The sequence below is a fragment of the Rhincodon typus genome, chromosome 7 (genome assembly GCF_021869965.1).
Source record: "Rhincodon typus isolate 14 chromosome 7, sRhiTyp1.1, whole genome shotgun sequence".
Lineage (NCBI taxonomy): Eukaryota > Metazoa > Chordata > Chondrichthyes > Orectolobiformes > Rhincodontidae > Rhincodon > Rhincodon typus.
In genome coordinates, this window is record NC_063338.1 from 50,557,462 (window position 1) to 50,564,202 (window position 6,741).

A 6,741-nucleotide genomic window follows, 5' to 3' on the forward strand; every position below is an offset into this window, starting at 1 on the left:
AGCTGGATCACAGCTGATTCCCATTGTAGGGAAAAAGCCAGAAGAAATCAGGGAACTGAGGAGTTAAAAGTAAAATACCTTGCAATTTTTCCGGACTGTGTGGTGACAAGATCCCACAGCGATAAGTTAAAATAAGAGGGGAAAACAAAAAAGAAAGATGGAGTTGAGGTCCAGTTACCTGACACCCTGTTTGATGAAATGGTAAAGGAAAAACCTAAGCAGGTAGAGGATCAGGCAGATGTGTTTAGTTCTGAAAGACTAATTAAATTACAACAGAAAGATGAGACAACAAAGGATTTATATCATAAAGCCTACTTGGAAAAGGAATCAGAATGTATTCTGGAATATTATTACCTTAAGAATAGAATATTAAGGCACAAATGGAGACCTTGGCAGGTTGATGCAGAGGTGAAATGGGCAGATGTTCACCAGATTGTGTTGCTGGTAGAATACAGACAGGAAGTATTACGGGTAGCACAAGAATTAACTGTGGGAAGTCATCTAGGAGTGAGGAAGACTCTGGCTAAGATACAGAAGTATTTTTATTGGCCTGGATTATATAAAGATGTGGTCAAAAATCACATGACACCAGGTTATAGTCCAATAGGTTTATTTGAAGACACTTGGTTTTGGAGTCTCACTCCTTCTTCAGATGTCAGTGTGGCATCAGACACAGAGTTTATAAGCAAAAGATCAAAGGGTCATAGAACTGATGCGGTGTTGAGCAAACCTAAAATGGCTGTTAAATCTTTAATCAGTTAGAAAGGATTAATATGCAAATTCCCAAATTTCTTTCAAGTTACTGCCCCAAGATAACCAAAGGTTTTTTATAGTTCCCTCAGTTTACGAGAGGTGACATCCCAGGTCAGACAATGCATTTTAGGTGTGAGGACTTGTTTAGAATCTGGCTGTATCAACTTGGAGTCAGACTGGTTTTATTTCCAAAATACGAATTTATAAAATGCCACATAGTCAATGTATAAATTGTGTGCTTTTTGAACAAGATAGAATATATCTGCAATTGCAAATTCACCTATTAAATTTATATCTGTGTGTACACACGCACCAGGGGTGGGGGGGCTGGAAAGAGAGTGTGTGTGTGTGTACGTGCGCGTGCAAGTGAGAAAGAGAGAGAGAGAGAGTGTGAGTGTGTGTGTGTGAGTGAATGAGACAGATTGTGTGTGCACGCTTGAGACTGTGTGTTTGTGTGAGAGACGAGAGACTGTGTGTAAATATGTTTGTGAGAAAGCGTATGGTGTGATGGGGTCACTTGTAGTGTGATGTGAACCCAAGATCCCATTTGAGGCCATCCTTGTCAGTACCGAACTTGGCCAGCAGCTTCTGCTCAGTGACTCTGCGTTGTTGTGTATCCCAAAGTCCACCTTGGAGGATGTTTACCTGAAGATCCGAGGCCGAATGTCCTTGACCGCTGAAGTGTTCCCCCACTGGGTTGGGTGGGGGTAGGTGGAATTCATCCCTGTCCGATTAAAGATTTAATAGCCATCTTAGGTTTGTTCAACACTGCATCAGTTCTACGACCCTTTGATTTTTTGCTTATAAATTCTGTGTCTGATGCCACCTCTCAGATCACCGACACCTGGAGGAGGAGTGATGCTGTGAAAGCTCGTGTCTTCAAATAAACCTGTTGGACTATAATCTGGTGTCATATGATTTTTGACCTTGCTCACCCCAGTCCAACACAGGCACCTCCACACATAAAAGTGTGGTTAAATTTTGCTGTACCTATCATATGTGTCAGATGGTAGGAAAGCCACAGGCAGTGATAAAACCAGTGCCTTTGATGCCAATTCCCACATTTGAAGAAGCTTTTTACACAGGTTATGATTGATTGTGTAGGTCCCCTCCCTAAAACCAAAACTGGGAACCTGCGTTTGCTAACCGTAATGGATGTATCTACCAGGTTTCCACAGGTAATTCCACTACGGAATGTCAAGGCAAAAAAGGTGGTGCAGGAGTTGCTTGCTTTCTTTACCAGTTATGGATGACCCAGGAAGATTCAGTCAGACCAAGTGTCCAATTTTACTGCCAAATTATTTAAGGACGTCATGGATAGTTTAGGCATCAAACACTTTAAATCAAGCGCGTACCATCCTGAATCCCAGGGAGCATTGGAAAGGTGGCTTCTGACCCTAAAGACAATGCTGTGGGGTTATTGCTCCAAATGAATCAACTCACTTCACTCCATTTCAGTTGATATTCAGACATGAAGTAAGAGGGACTTGAAAATTAATTAAGGAAAAATTTATAGATCCGAAGTCAGAGATCTCACAATTGGATTATGTATCTGAGGTGAGAGAAAGATTAAACGGAGTCGGTGAATTAGCTAGACAACATTGGAAGTTTGCACAGCATCTAACGAAGCAAAAAGCAGATAAGAAATCTAAAATTCATATGTTTGCCCGTGGGGATAAAATATTGCTGCTGTTACCAGTGGTAGGAGATCCCTTCAAAGCAAGTTTTAGTGGTCACGATCAGATTGAGAGGAAGTTAAATCAGGTGAATTTTCTGGTAAAGGTGCCAGAGAGGAAAAGAAGTATAGTATGTCACGAGAACATGTTGAAACCTTATTATGAAAGGGAACTGAATAAACAGGTATTAGTTATTGCCAGAGTGAGGTATCAAATCCAGATGATTTGGATTTTGATGTGTCTGAGAATAAATTGAATAATGAGGAACTCCTTAAGGAATGGGATAGGGTAATGAGCTCTCTGTCCCAGGAAACAGAAAACAGAATTGAAAGACTTGTTACAGGTCCTCATAGCATTATGTCAAAATAGAAAGGGGAGGACTAATGCCATAGTACATGAGGTTGATGCAGGGAATGCTGTTCTGATAAAACACCCCCCCTACAGGCTTAATCATCTCAAAGCAGCACAGGTTCAGAAGGAAGTGGAAGTGATGCTCTAAGATGACATCATAGAGAGGAGTCAAAGTGAGTGGAGTTCGCCAATTCTGTTGGCTCCCAAACCTGATGGTACTCAATGATTCTGCATAGATTACTGGAAGGTAAAAAATGTAACCTAATCTGACTCGTACCCGATTCCAAGGCTGGAGGATTGTGTGGAAAAAGTAGGACAAGCCTAAATCACAAAGTTGGACTTACTTCATGGTTACTGGCAAGTACCTTTGTCAGGGCGAGCAAAAGACCTTTCTGCTTTTGTAACCCCAAATGGGCTATATCAATTTAAAGTAATGCCCTTTGGAATGAAAAACACACCAACACTTTTCAAAGGCTTATGAACACAGTTGTTGCAGGATTGACTAATTGTGCCTTCTACATAGATGATTTAGTGATCTTTAGCCTTTAGTGGAAAGATCACAGAGCATTTGGCAGAGCTCTTTGAGACACCACAGAAGGCAAAGTTGGTCATAAACTTGGCAAAAACAGAACTAGTGAAGGGGGAAATGACATTCTTAGGGCATAACATCAGATATAGATGGAGGACACCAAGAAGCGTGAAGACGAAGACCATCCTTGAAGAAGGAAGTGCTACGATTCTTAGGATTATCAGATTCTACAGGAAATTTGTTCCAAACTTAGTAGCGTAGTCGCACTGTTGATGGATTTGTTAAAAAAAAAAATAAGAACACAAAATTTTGGTGGACAGAACAAGGCCAGGAGGCAGTTGAGGATTTAAGAACAGTTTTAACCACCACACCAGTTTTACCCATGCCAAGTTTCTTGAAACCCTTCAAAGCCACCATTGATACAAGCAATATAGGTGTTGGAGGTGTGTTGTTTCAGGAGGATGATTGTAGAACCACAAGGCCAATCGGTTATTTTGTTAAAAAAAAATATCCACGAGAAAAAATATTTGACCATTGAAAAAAAAAAGTTATTGACTTTGGTAATGGCCTTACAACATTTTAATGTTTGTGTTGCAAACAATGCAGAGGTGACTGTGTATGCCGATCACAATCCTTAGACATTTCTGGAAAGATATAATGACAAGAACACCAGATGATTTTGTTTGAGTCTCATGTTACAAGCATTTATTTTACAGATTGTCAGTGTTGCGGGTCATGGAAATATTATTGTGGATGCTTTATCATAACTTTAAAAGAAAATGTTTATAAAAGATAGAAACAATAGCGTTCAATGTTTTACATATATATACATACATACAATTAGTATAAAATGTGTAACTCTAGATTAATTCCATCATATTAGTAGATCCATAGCCCATTAAAGTTTTAAAATAACAACAAGAAAACAAAAAGAAGCCATCTTTCCATAATGATGGTTCACTTTTTCTTAAGTGGGGAAGTGGTGCGAAGTTGAGCAGAGTATTTGTGGATTAGAAGGCAGGAGGTTAGAATTTGGTGTTTGTAAAATGCTAGTGGGGGAAGCATTGCATTATCCTTTTAAAACATCATGTGCTATTTCTGTGCTTAAGAGATTTAAAATGGATGTCTGTGAGCAACAGCTTGAAAGTTTACAAGTACATACAAAGCACCCAAACGGAGTCATTTATATTGAAAGGCCACACAGCTAGCAGGCCATGCAGCAGTTTTTACCAAGACAATAAGTTTTTGTATTTAGCCAATCAATTTGAACCAGGCAGTTAGATAAAAATCTCTCAAACTTAGTCTGGTAGTTTTGGCAACACAGGACCAACTCCATTGAAAGAAGTATCGATATGTCATCTAGAGTATAAAAGAAGTGGGCAGTTGGACAAAGATCTCACAGCTAGCTACCATCTGCCAAAGCTAACAGCCCTTAGCTCTCAAGAGAATCGCTGGCTCTCACAACTTCCTCTATGTCTTAGAAAAAGCACCATCTAAATAATAATGGTACCAATGGCACAACTATTCATATTCCTGACAGAAGAATCAACGGAGAAGGCATTCCTGACAGAAGAATTACTGAGAAGGCACAGAACATTCTGGAAGACTCGTAACCTGACTGTAATTTCGAGAGACTAAATTCTTGCTTTAGTCGGGAATTGCTTGTAGTTAGAAGGGATTTATTTGGTTTGTTAATAGTTTAGTTAATTTGTTCACTGCTAGAGTTAGGTAAATAAATTGTTACTTGTTGATTTTAGAGTGAGTGTCAGGGATTTATTTTATTTAAGAACTAGAAATTGCTGAAAAGCAGGTTACACCACTTTTCACACTCCTTTTACAGATTATTAAGCGAGGTGCTCATCTTTGGATATTTTGGTTTTAGTTCTCAGAGGGGGTCAACCTCTGCATTATAACACTTTACAAGTGCATTTTTGCTGGCTTTAATAACATAGTCTACATTCAATAGGTCGAGCCTGCTGATTTCTAGTATATGAAGCTGCCATTAAACTAGCTATCTTGTTTTTTGTGGGGTCAAATCACCCTAGTTAGAAAGGAAGCATATGAAACATGTGCCTAAATCTGCTATTTCTCAAATACAACAGAGCATTTAGGTGTCTATCTTCCCCGTTTGGAACACCACTTCAACAACACAAAGGATACCATAGAGTTGTAGAGTTTTACAACATAGAAAAAGACCTTTTGGCCTATCAGGTCAATGTGATAGTGCCATCAAAATCCTATTTACCTGAATCCAATTTTACAACATTCAGTCCATAGCATTTTACACGTAGCATTTCAAGTGCTCATCTAAGTACTTCTTAAATGTTGTGATAGTTCCCACCTCTACTACTCGTCAGGTAGTTAATGCCAGATACACCTCACCCTCTGGGTGAAAATATTTTTCTTCAAATCCCCTCTAATTTTCCTGTTCCTTACTAAATATATCCCTGATTATAGTGCCTTTTACTAAGGAGAAACATATCTTATTATTGACCCCATCTATACTCCTCAATTTTGGTATATCTTAATTAGGTCCCATCTTGGCCTTTTCTGCTTCAACTTAAATCTACATTAGTTAGTCTCTTCACAGCTGAAACCCTCCAGGCCAGACAACATGGTGGTGAATCTCCTATATATCCCTTCTATTGCACTCACATCTTGCCAACAGTGTGGCAACTAGAACTGCACATAGTACTCCAGTTGTGACCAAACTAACATTTTATGCAGCTCCATCATAATTTCCCCGCTCTTGTATTCAATGCTCAAAATAAGGAAGGCAAGAGTCCCATATACCTTGTTAGTCACTTTAGCTACCTGTTCTGCTGCCTCTAAGGATTTGTGGAAAAGAACACCAAGGGGCTATATTAAAATAAAATTCTCTTGAGATATATTTTAAGAATCCCTCCCCTTTTAAGTCTTTCTCACATTGTCTATCTGAGTTAACACTGAGGAAGTTGAAATTCCCCTACTATTATTACTCTATCATTTGTATGTTTCTCTATTCATTGTTTACGTATCTGTTCATCTATCACTGTAACTGTTCAGAGGTTTATATTGCACTCTAGTTTTTAAGTTTTAACCATATGGCCTCATTTGCAGAACACAAGCTATTACCTTTTTCTTATTGCTTATTGCAGTAATTGACTCCTTGGTTAATATTGCAACACTAGCTCCTCTTTTACACCTCCTCCCTGCACTCCTTCTGCCCACCTGATTCTAAACCCCAAAATATCAAGCTGCCAGTGTTGCTCCTCCCTTAACCATGTCTCTGTGGTAGCAAAATTCTCATAGGTTAATCAACATCAACTCATCTTCCTTACTTGCAAGATTCCTTGTGTTAAAAATGAATGCGATTCAGCTTTGCCATGTTCTCTTGAGTCACAACCAGACTTTATACGCCCTGACTTCCTGACTGACTTGGTCTTTCTTCTA